The sequence below is a fragment of the Trichechus manatus genome, unplaced genomic scaffold (assembly GCF_000243295.1).
Source record: "Trichechus manatus latirostris isolate Lorelei unplaced genomic scaffold, TriManLat1.0 scaffold00173, whole genome shotgun sequence".
NCBI classification, from domain to species: domain Eukaryota; kingdom Metazoa; phylum Chordata; class Mammalia; order Sirenia; family Trichechidae; genus Trichechus; species Trichechus manatus.
In genome coordinates, this window is record NW_004444109.1 from 4,573,362 (window position 1) to 4,586,042 (window position 12,681).

The following is a 12,681-nucleotide window of genomic DNA, read 5'->3' on the forward strand; positions in this document are numbered from 1 at the left end:
ATGTCTATATTAACTTATTATATCTCTATCATCCTCTTATATTAGTCATCCTTTTATTTTACACAGGATCTAACATATTTCCTTAAAGATCAATAAATGTTTGATCTGATATAACTTGAATAATAAAAGGAGATCTTAATAATCAACACTGCCATTTAAAAAGCAATTAATATGAGCCATGTGTTGTGTGATTGCATACACATTATCTCATAAACATTTTCACACTTAATTGTCACAGTAACATAATGAAGTAAGCATAACTATCCCTATTATACAGATGGAAAGAAGTTAATACTGATAATTTAAATAAAGTGCTCAAGTTCATTCAGCTTGCAAGAGTTTGAGGTAGATTTGCACATATATCCCTCTGATTTTAAAGACTATGTTCTTAATAAATGATCAGTAATTATATCACTTATATTTGAAATAGAGTACTAAGAAACTGTTAAATGAGACTAAAGGAAAACAAATGAGGTTTTTAGGACTTAACAGATAATGAATCTAAAATATATTTGTCCTGCTTGTTTGCTTCTAGTCCGTGTGATGGACCTATTGAAATAAATGTATATAGACATTCATGTTGCAAACTGTACATGAATAAAGCAAACTCAATATTTTGTAACTAATTCTATAAACAGGAACAAAATTCAAAATATCATAAATTCTAGATCACAGATAAGATCCAACGGCACCATGCCAAAAATGGCAAAGGTTATAATATTGCTAGCATACAAATATTTGGTAGAAACCTTCACTCAATGTAACACAATGCACTAGTTTGGTATAAATATTTTTTTTCTGAAATGTTCCCTTAGGGACGACCAGATCTGTTGTTCAAACACTGCCACCCACATCCATATGTATCATTTTCTCTGCCAATGTTTTTCCGTTGGTTATTTCTCTGTTTTGTTGTTTTGCTTTTGGCCATCATGTAGACCTTAAAGAGTATATATATACATATATATATATGTATATATATGCACATACTATGTATGTATGCATATGTATATTTATGTTTAATATCTACATGGTAGCCAAAAGTAACAAAACAGAGAAATAACTAACGGAAAAACATTGGCAGGGAAGACCATACATATAGGAGCCCTGCTGGTGAAATGGTTAAGTGCTCGGTTGCTAAACAAAATGTTGGTTATTCGAAACCACCCAGCTGCTCCATGGTAGAAAGACCTGGTAATCTGCTCCTGAAAAGATTACAACCTAAAAAACCCTATGGGACAGTTCTACTCTGTCACATGGGGTCGCCATGAGTCCTAATGGACTTGACAGTATGCAACAACATATATATATATGTAACATATTACAGAGCTTTAGAAAAAGTACTTTGGATCAAAGTGTATATGGGAGAACACTTGCCATCCTTCAGGGTATTTAAATCCACTGCTAGTTACAAGTTTCTTAATAATATAAAGTAGGACCTTCTAGAATCTAGATAATTAATACAAATAACACATTTGGAACATATGCCAAATTATCACTTACTTTTGAAGGAAATCACTTATTTCTTGGAAAAAAAAAATCTGTCTTCTTGGAATAAGTCTTTCACTCTAGTTAGCACATCATTTTGGCAGTTTATTAAAACTTCAAGTGAGAGTCATACAGATTAGTCTAAATATCTTATTTAGCTCTAATGCTAGATTTTTGTTAAAACAGAACAGATCATTATATTCATTCATCATCATTTGACTGTGAGGCTTCTGCAAGCCAAAAATAGTCAACACTTGTGGACTATATAGTAATTGAGAGCAACAGTAAATTACATTTTAAGGGCTCATCAAGGTGAGAATGAGGCACTTCAATGCCACTTCTTGCTTTCTTCTTAGGAACTTTGCCAATATGGAGAAATTTAAAGATTTGTTTGAACAGTGCCTTATCTCGTTGGCCTTTCTTTTTTTTTTTTAAGATTTTCCCTCCACATAAACTTGTTTTCACGTGGGGCCAGGGAGGTTTCTCTGGATGGCTCTAACTCACGTTTTTAACTGAATTGTGGCTAAGCTCATACATTGCACTTACATTTATGAAATCAAATGCAATTACTCCAGGTGAATCATGTATTTCACTATGTTTCTATGATACATTCTATTGCATCTCAAAATGTAATGTTTATTTTTGGAGGAAAAAAATTATGAGGAACTGCATAAAGCGAATAGAAACAATTTGGACACAAATATCTCAGGATAACAAAATGACTACGATGGTAATTTCCTCAATAAAAATTTTTTTGTATAGGGGCTCATGTGTTTTCTAGGATCTGCAGACATATCCTTTGATATCACAACATTTTCTGCCAAAACTTTTAAAGTGTGGGTTTCCATTTTCAAAATAATAAAAAAGTGTAGCTATTGTAATTCAGGTCTAAATAACAGTATATTATAGTAGAAAAGGATAAAAACAGAATTAATATGTAAATGATGCATTCATTTAAAAGACATTAGGGTACCTGTACTAATGAATGTTTTATAATAGGTCAAAAAGAGATAAGCGGTAGGAGATTTGAGACATTGTAAGATACACCAGTAGTTCAGGGATGTCAAACCTGAAACCACCTGCAGTCAGTCCCGAAAAAGAGCAGTGTGCCATATTCATATTCATGTTTCAAGTGGCAATTTCGTTTCAGCAAAATACAATCATTCATCATCTTAAATTAATTGTGGTTAATTTGAGTTTTATTGGATTTGTATTCCTGCCTGTATGTAATATGTGAGTTTTTTTTGTTTTGTTTTGTTCTTTCAGTTAAGAACAATCAATGTATGAGATGGATTCATATTTAGTTTTGTATTTATTCTTGTAGAAATTAACTAACATAATTTGTTTATACTTGAAGGCTTTTAGATTTATTTTCTATAAGGAAGTAGGGAAGCCTTAAAGTTTGGGAAATTGTCTTCTGTAAGGCACTTGACCAGAATTCATTCAATGAGCTGATGTTTTTTGACAGCGGTCAGTTATTTTAGTAGAAAACGTCCAAGAAACATAATTTTCTAAGCAAGGCATGATCTTTGAAGTGTTCAGGTTTTGCATATAATGCTTTTATTTTCTAAAATTCCAGTTTTTTCCAACCATTTCTCCATTCCCCCCTTACATTATACAAACTTCCACTTATCCTTTCCAACAGCTTGGTAGTTACTTCTTGTTGCAGCTCTTTAGATGGAGATGTTTGGGAGAATCAACTTATACTTACCTAGGGACAAAATTAATTCAGGTTACATGTCTCAACATGGTCCTCCATAGTCTTAAGACCTCAACCACCTTTAAACAAAATGAGTGGCCCTAACTCTGACAATACTATCTTATTCCCCTTCATAGATAATCCAAAATTAAAATGTTGCTAGAAGAGATTTATAAGAAGGTCCAATAATTATTTGATTCCCCTCAAAATCAATTTGATCATTTAAGAAAATAAAAAATAAAAATTGTTTAAAAACATTTCTTCATTTTGATATCATTGCTTTGCTGGTGTTCTAAATATGGGCTTAGTCTTTCTGGGGGATGTGGCATTTATACCCTCAATCAATTTCCTAAATGTGGATTTATTAAGTTCTTAAGTGCTTAATATTAAGTTGTGAACTGCATGTGAAATTCAGCCATTATTGCATGAGCTTTCTGAAATGAGCAATTAAAATTGGATAGGGATAGTTTCCTGAGAAAAACCTAAACTAAGAAAACTGAAATGGGATAAGGAAAAACAGCAAAAGAATCCAATCTTTCGTGGGCTTCGTAGTAAAGAATTTTATGTTGTTAAAGTATTCTGTAGAGTCTGTTGGTGGCTATTTAAATGTGCAATAACACCCAGGGTCTGTTTCTCTCAGGAAAGGTGTCTGAAGTTCTGATTTTACTTTGTGACCCCTTCCTCTTCCAAATCACTATAATGCTGAATGCTCTTTTTCACATAACAGAGGTAAGAACATTGAAAGAATTAAAGGAGTAAAGGAGAAGGTTTTGGGGAATAGTAATTTTTTTCCAGTGGCTTTAATTTTTTTTTTTTTTAACTCATTGGACTGGTCTTGCAGGCACATACACATTGAGATATTTGTTTCATGATAATATGATCTTGAACTAAATACAAGGGCTAATCTTATTGAGTAAAAATATTCCCAAAATTTGTGTACCTGCTAAATCTAAATTATGTTTTATATTTTCAGAAGGTTAATTTTCATACTTAATATGCATTTTTAAATACTATATAATAAGCATGTTTAAATTACATTTTCTTTTGAGGTTAACTGAGGAATTTTTTATTTAATTTTTCATGTTTTTTTTAATGGGAGGCACATATACATTTCTCCAGTGTAAATTATATTACCAGGATGTCTTCTTGTAGAAATCCTCCAAGTCTAGGTGTGCTAAAAATGCAGTTTTTAAAAAAAAAAAACAAAAAACAGTTTTTTCTAATCTAATCTGGATAAGATTATAAGAATATTTTACTTTCCTTTGAGAAGCACAAATGAATAGGGTGTTAGGTCTTAGGATTTGAGGGAAAGTCTGAAATTAAGTTGGTTTTTACAGACTAGATACTGATTTTTTTTTTTTTTAATAATGCTGACTTTGCCTGTGGAAATTTAACTTAATCCTGTATCATTATTTTATATAGGTGTTTAAAGCTATTTAAATGAGCTTTGAGAGAAAAGGAAACTAAACACTTGCAATTTTTCTCATAACTTTTCTCCCACCCTTAGCATCTTTTCTTCTTATTTTAAAATAATTGTATTGCCCTCTCAGAAAACTTACTAAGCTTTTTCTTCGGAGAATTTTTTTTTACTTTTGAAAGTAATTCAAAATAAAGAGCTAATTATTTTTCTCCTATTAAATGGTCTCTTCCCTAACCATTTTTCCTTTCCCCCTTTTAAGCAAGTCTTCAAGTTCTTTAGCATTTTGCCACCTCATTTATTTGTATCCCCTTGTAATTTCCAGGTGCTCAGTTCCAGGGGCTGCTTATGCTACACAAAGCTGAAATCACGTGTAATCAAATGCTTAATGTAGTATTTCCAGTGAAATGCAATTATAGATGATTTTGAGCATCATCTGGGGAAAGGTCAATTCATTATCTGAAATCAGGAATAGTTGCAGTGTTGATACATATCTTTCCAAAATGCCACTAAAACAATATTATTTTCTGCCTGCTGATTTGACTTTGAAAAAAAAGCTATAGTTATAATAACTACTTGAGTTACATAACAATACTCAATTACTCCAGGTGGTATTGACTGATGTATTTAATCATGTAATAAAGATGCCAACCATGACAGAACTGGTTGGTTTGAAAATAAGGCAAAATGCCATTTCTTCTACAAAGTTGGCTAGTGAAAAATGTTGCTTACAATGTGATGAGACCTCTCAAGTAAATTTATGACATGCAGAATTCATAAGCTCTCAAGTATTTCTTTGGAGTTTGGCAGCACGGGCAGCCTATAGTAGGCTCTCTGTTTTTATAAGGAATAAACAAACTGAATGGAGGGCAAGCTGACTAGCAAGCAATCCACATTACAACTGATTAATTGGAATCATTCTATGCTCTGTATCTGCCTTTATCTAGAATGTTCTACTTTGGATAGTTCTATATTTCACACTCAATTTTTACGCTCACTTGCAAGTTTCTCTACTCCTACAATTCAAAGAAATTCTGTTGAAGTGGAAATGAGAGGCTGTGATTCAGAATTCAGCGAGTCTAGTCCCTGCAGAACTTGGCAGAGGACAGAATCAGCTCTTGGGATGCCAGGTTTATTGGCCCTGGGCCAGATGCTAATTTTAAATGCATGGCACACATCACTTTGTGTCTCGATTAAGCCATGTCTGTGAGTCCCATGCAACCCCAGCAACAGATTTTATGTAACACATGTATTAGCAGCTAGGGCATCATAGATTCAGTTCTGGCTTTAAACATGTGATGGCAATTACTTTTATACTATAAATTACGCTTCTTGGAAAAAAGATGAATACAGAATGTTAGGTTCCTTTTTTTTTTTGGTCCATGATTCCTTATTGTAAATTTTAACAAAATTAATTTTGGTGATTTCTTGCAAAGGCATATCCAGGCAGAAAGAACTAAACTTACCTAAATGTTAAAGACAAGATAGGAATAGATGTAAGAAACTTATTTTTTCCCTCTCTGATTACCTGCCTCTTTAGTATCTATTAGCTAGAAATATATTCATGATATTGCTTTTGTTTGTTCAGCTAATTAAGAAGTCTTAGAAAAGATTAATCAAAAATATGTGGCAAAGAAAAGTAAATGTCAGTGTATAAAATAGATTAAAAAGTTTTATTTGATTATCAATATTTGTGCTTTATTTGAATCATACTGCTGTTTTATCAGCTAGGTACCTTACTGGAATATTTTTCCTGTGTTTTCTGCATTGGGAAGCTAAAGCTTTCGGCAGCATGTGAGCCCCAGAAACACGACCCTTTCTACAGAAGCACTTGTTCTTACTTGGAAGTCACTTGTAAATACATACATATTTACAAAGGTTTTAAAGTTACCAATACAGTTTTAAAAATGGGAGTTGGAGCCACTGATATAGTGGACTGAAGTGTTGTCGTAATGTTCTGGCCTTGATCTATGCCAACTTGCTCAGCTCAGCCCAGATCAAAAAGACCAGGGTCAATCCATTACAGCTGGCTCCAAGAGGCACAATAAAACACAGTATTCTGGTAAATCTATTGTCCAAGAGCTATACACAAGGGTCTTCTATCTACACTAATAATTAATAATAATAAAAAAAATCCAACCAAGCTATAAGAAATTTTGACCTTTTGTTCAGAGAAAAAGGTCCATTAGTTGAATGATTGATTTTGTACTTAAATTTTTCCCCACTGCATTTATTTTGTGTGGCTGTTCCTTTTTAGTGTGGTTTATGCAACTCTGAGTATTTAGTCCCTCACTGAATATTTAAAAGAGAGAAGAAAGGGAAAGGCAAGGAGAAAATTAGAAAATCTTGTTGAATTGTTGGATTTCATTCCAGCCAATCTTTGACTGAGTTGGAAATCCTGTTGTTTTTTTGGGAATTAAGGGGGGAAAAGATTTTAGTGTAAATTATATTGTTATTTTATAACATGCTCACATTGGCCTAAGGGAAACACAAATAGAAGCACAAGAAACTTTGGAAGCACAGTACGGAAAAATCTGGTTTCAACCCAACACTGGCTTGACTTTGAGTGTATTGGTCTAAATTGTAGGCACCATGGTCATATATAATGGAGATAAGATTGAGAAGGCCTGACATCTCTTAATTTTTAATTCTACCAGGGTAAAGCTAGCCACCTCCTGTTTTTATTATACCAATTTAATGCCAGCCATTTCCTGTTTTCATTAGACCATTGTAATGCTAGTCTCCTACTGTTCTCATTAGTGCAGGACTGTGTAATGGCAGCCACTGCATGTTTTCATTATAACAGAGCTGTATGGTGCCAGCTGCCACTTGTTTTTTACTGAGAAGCATTTGACCATGGACTACATACTTCTACAAGCTAGTGGCAAACAAGGTAAAGGCCTCAAGGGTTTTGGTGAAATTGTAGTAAGTGCTTAAGTGACTTATTGAATACTAATGTGAGAGGAATATAGTTACATTTAATGGTTGGGAAATTACAATAAACTGAGTAAATCCTTTAACTCCTTTGCTTTCGTTATTGCCTTTGTTTTATTTTAGAAGAATTTGTCTGAATTTTGAAGCTATATTTTGTGGTTGTGTGTTGAGGGATATATATTACAGAGAAGAGACCATTTGTAATAATGGATAAAATTCATTGAGAGCTTACTGTGTATCCAAAATAGTTTTAACCTTTTCATGTATTATCTTATTAATTCTTTACACATACCTTAAGAATTAGTTACTATTATTATTCACATTTCACTGATGAAGAAATTGAAGCACGTGGCTGTTATATAATGCAAGGGTCTGGAATCTTCTTCTGCAAATAAAGGTCTAGGTAGTAAATATTTTCAGCTTTGTGGGACATACCGGCTTTGTCACAACTACTCAGCTCTGCAGTTGTAGCTTGAAAACAATCATGGACAATATGAAAATTAATGGGTGTTGCTGGGTTCCAATAAATATTTATAATACAAGTTGCAAGCTAGATTGGTCCCACTGGCTGTTATTTTCATGCTCCTGATACGTGGGAAAAATAACATAGCTAGAGAATGGTGTGTGGGAGCTATGATTCTAATTGAGGTAGTTCAGCTACCGAAACCAAACCAAACCAAACCCACTGCTATCGAGTTGAACTTGTGTTCTCTACTTCCTCTCTGTAATTTTGTAACTGGAAATGCCTCCAACGCATTCATTTGGGAGCCTTTATTGTGCAATGATGAAAGTTTCGGAAGACTGAAAAATGAGTTTGCTTAGTTATTTTCTTTTTAATATTTTAACTTATTTTCTTTATGTTTTCCTGATTTAGTACCCAATGCTTTTATTTTTGAAACATCTAAGAAATATTCTGAATAATAAAAAACTTAAATATGAAATTTCTTATTGAAAAGTCAAGGACTCTGCCTATGGATTAAAGAAAAAAATATTTAAAATACATTTTTACCTGCATTTTCTATTCATTATGTAAAAATTTTAAGGAGTACAATTTTTAAAAATCCAGCATTTTGTTATTCTCAGGTTGCTGTATTATTAACTTTACTGAATAGGGTAATTGGCAGATGTGTAGAAGTTTGTTGAAAGGATTAAAAGCTGTTGAGAATCTTAACCTGTCTGTGTTCCCTGAGAAACAAAGCTCTATCCATCTGTTAGGGGACTCTCTAAATGACTGTAGTGAGTCACCTTTAAAATGGCAGCTGTTACCCCCAGGAGCTGAACCTTGAAGAAGGAAAATATATACATGTATATATATATAAAATGATGCAATTGCTTCAATGAAAAGGGGAAAAAAATCCCCAAATTTCATGCTCTTGGTCACAGAAGGTCGAAAAGCAATGCCTCGTTATATTAGGCTGTAACCTATAGCTTTGACCCCAGTTTGTTTGAGGCCAATAAAAGTCAGGTAGGCAGGGGTGAAATTAAAGTTTGGAAAGATATTCTATGTCTGCCTGTAACTTCTCATTTGCTTTTAACACTTCTCAACATGAATACACCCTCACGATGAACTTAACATGGCTTAGCGTCACCTGTGGAAACTGCTTTTACTGAACTGCAGCAGTAAAAAGACAGAGAGAGGAGATTGGAAGAGCAAGCCAGTGCACTCATACGTGCGGGTGGAAAGCATGGGAGTTTTTTGGGCCGTTTCGTGAATGCCATGTTCAGTGCCTCCAAATGGGGGTTGGTGGGTGAGATGTTTCTTATAGTCCTTTTTCTTCTTCAGTTGTTTCTATGTGCTCTCTTAGTTTTGGTGTTCTATCTAAAATAGAGCAGGTGGAGTCATAAAATTTGCTGTGAAACAAAATGCAAATTTCACTATGCAAATAGACCATTAGGAAGTAAATTAACTTCAACAGTAGTGGTATATTAGCAATTTTTTTTCAATATTGGAAGATTCCAGCATAAATAACAGCCAACAGGTTGTGTATGTGCTAAGTTACTGAATCTCCACTAAAATGAGGGTCTCCAAGGCGCAGGCTGTGATTTTCCTAATCTAGCCCATTCTTCTGACTCTTGAGTGCTTTTCCAAATGTTCGTGGTCAGTTAGCAACAATGGTATTCACTACAGTGTATAATAACTTTATTATTAACACACAGTGTATATTTAGTCAATTTACACCAAATAAAAACTCAAATGTGGATTGGGTATGTAAATTCCGACTTATATTAATTAGCCTGTCAATGTGTAGACTTTCAACTTTGCCACTGGAGTTCCTGTCACCTTTTTTACACATTACCATTATTATTTTTAAACTAGAGTCATTTCAAGTTCAAATTCATAAAATATGCATTGGAACCACCTACCCTGCATGACAAATGGATAAAACAGAATATGCGTCAAGAGCAATAAAACTTTTAAGCAAGCGTTTGCACTCACCTTCCCCTCACCTCATTTAGAAAGTTGATCTGACATTTTTTGGCATCCCATGAATACTTTGAAATAATTTTTGAGAAGTATTTGTGGTTAGAAGATGCTTAAGTGATAGAGATATTCATTTTATACCATCCAGGGAGATGCGTGGTCAGCTAGCTCCTGCTTGAACGTTGCCATTCCTTGATCAGCTACCTCCCCACTATTTTCATTTTCCTAATATCTGCTCCCCACAAACACCAATGTCATGGTAGAGACAGATTATACACACACACACACACACACACACACACACACCCCTATCAAAAGCAAGGTGATGTCAGCCTGGGGAATAAATTGGCCATGCCAATGAGCCTCTAAGGCAACAGAGGATTAGACTCTTGAGGGAGGCCCAGAAGCAAACTCTTTCCCTATCTTACATCTGGGGAATTCTCTTTTACCTTCCATTCTTAGATAAGCAGCTTTAGACTGCATCAGGAAGAGTAAATAAAACAGCCATTTCAAGCAGTACCTTTCCCTTTTATTCCATAGAGGTTCTCCCAATATATGTGTTACTCGTACTGAATAGAGCCTGGCATAATACTCTCAGCTGCAGAATGATTCTGGCCCAGCCTATCTCTAGATATTACTCTTCGAAGAGATAAAAACAGAATGCTCCTTAGAAGCAAGGATGGTTAAACTTTGTGTTGCTTACTTTGGACATGTCTTCAGGAAAGACAAACCTCTAGAATAGGATATCTTGTTTGGTAAAGTAAAGGGTCAGAGAAAATGAGGGAAAACCTTCAATTAGCTGGATTGACACAATAGCCACAACAATGGACTTGGGCATACCAACAATCATGAAGACGGTGTAAAACTAGGCAGTGTTTCCTTCTATTATACATAAGGTTGCCACGAGTTGGAGCTGATCTCATGGCAACTAACAACAAAATGTCTGGATCAGAATATACCCACAATAAGTTGGGGAAAAGTCCTTCATGCCAAGTAGCTTAGAAGAATTTCCAGGACTCCTCTCTAAACTCTAGAAGACACGTCAAACAATTTAATATCCTTTGTCCTTTATCCAAAGACTAACGTTGTTCACGCTTCTGAACTACATCCTTTAATTTACATCCTTTCTTTCTAAGGCAGAGTTTCTCCACCTCATCAGTACTGATATTTCTGACCAGATCATTCATTGTTGAGGGGGGGGAGGGAGTGCTGTCCTGTGTACTGTAGAATGCTTAGTAGCACCTCTGGTCTCTACTTGCTAGACACTAATAGCAACCTCCCTTGTCTGTCATGACAAGTAAAATTGTCTCCAACACTGCCAAATTACCCTGGGGGCCACAATTGCCCCCATTTGAGAACCAATGATCTAAAGTCATTTTTCCTAAAACAAAATAATAATAATAAAAACGTCATTTTTTCCCTATTTTAAATAAACAAAGAAACAGTTGCTTTGGAGTAGATTCCGACTCATGGTGACCCCGTGTGTTGCAGAATATAACTATGCTCCACAGGGTTTTCACAGCTGTAATCTTTAGAAAGTCAGACCTCTCTTCTGAGGTATCGCTGGGTGGGTTTGAACCACCAACCTTTCAACCTGTAGCCGAACGCTTAACCATCGGCACCACCCAGGGACCCCTATTCCCTATTTTAGTGCCTAAGCAATAAAAAATTAAAAGCTCCTGTGCACATATGCATAGAATATTATAGAAGCACAAAGATAAGACATCTATATCAGTCCAATGGATCCTGAGACACTGGATACAGACAATCACAATTCTTAGGAATATAATTATTCTGCCTAATAGAATTCACACTACAGATTCCAGGAGATGCTTGGAGAATCTAGAAGTTTTAAAAAGTCAGTTTTCCAGGGATGAAAGTCGTCCATAACATTGATCTTAGTCCTTCTCTTCAGTCTCCCTTTTTCTCCCAAACTTCAAATGTGATTACAGATTTCAAAGAAAGAATTATTTCTGCGGAGTTGGGAACATACACATAAATACTCTGCTGAAGGCTTGAAGCTGAGAATTGCAAGATTCAGCAAAGTTGTCATTGCCTCTGGATAGTTGGACCGGATGCAAGAACAAGGTGCTATTAGGCAGCATCTTATAAAGAATGGATCACCAGGCAGCAGCAAGCTGTCCTAGTGTTATTTTCCTGAATTCACATTCAGCTTGGCAAGCCTTTATCAGAGCTCTCCAAGTGAGTGAGCCCAATTCAGGTCTCTCCTTCTTTGGAATAGTGAATTGTGTGACATCTCCGACACCCAACATTTGGTACAGTCCCCAACTTGACCTAACCCTAATTTCCAACCCTTTCTAACCTTCTAATCAGAAAATACCCTATTTAAATGTCTTTGCATATGCTGCTTTTTCTTCCAGAATCCATTTCCTGTTCACCTCTGCTGCCAAAATACTGTCTTACCTTACTCAGTACAAACGCTGCCTTCTCCAAGAAACGCTTACTGATTCCGTCCCCAACACAAATTGCTCATTGCAACTTCTGCTTTCTCATAGTACCAGCCACAGACTGTATTTGTGTAAATATCTCCATTTCCCACTGTATTTTAAATTCTATAGGGACAGATACTGCATTTTGTTAATATCAGCATGTCCCATTTTTTCCAAAACCACAATGCTCTATACATTAGTGTCAAATAGAATTGGGACATCACCTTTTCAAGAAGAAAAGGCGCTGGAGAAGCCACATTTGATTCATTCATTT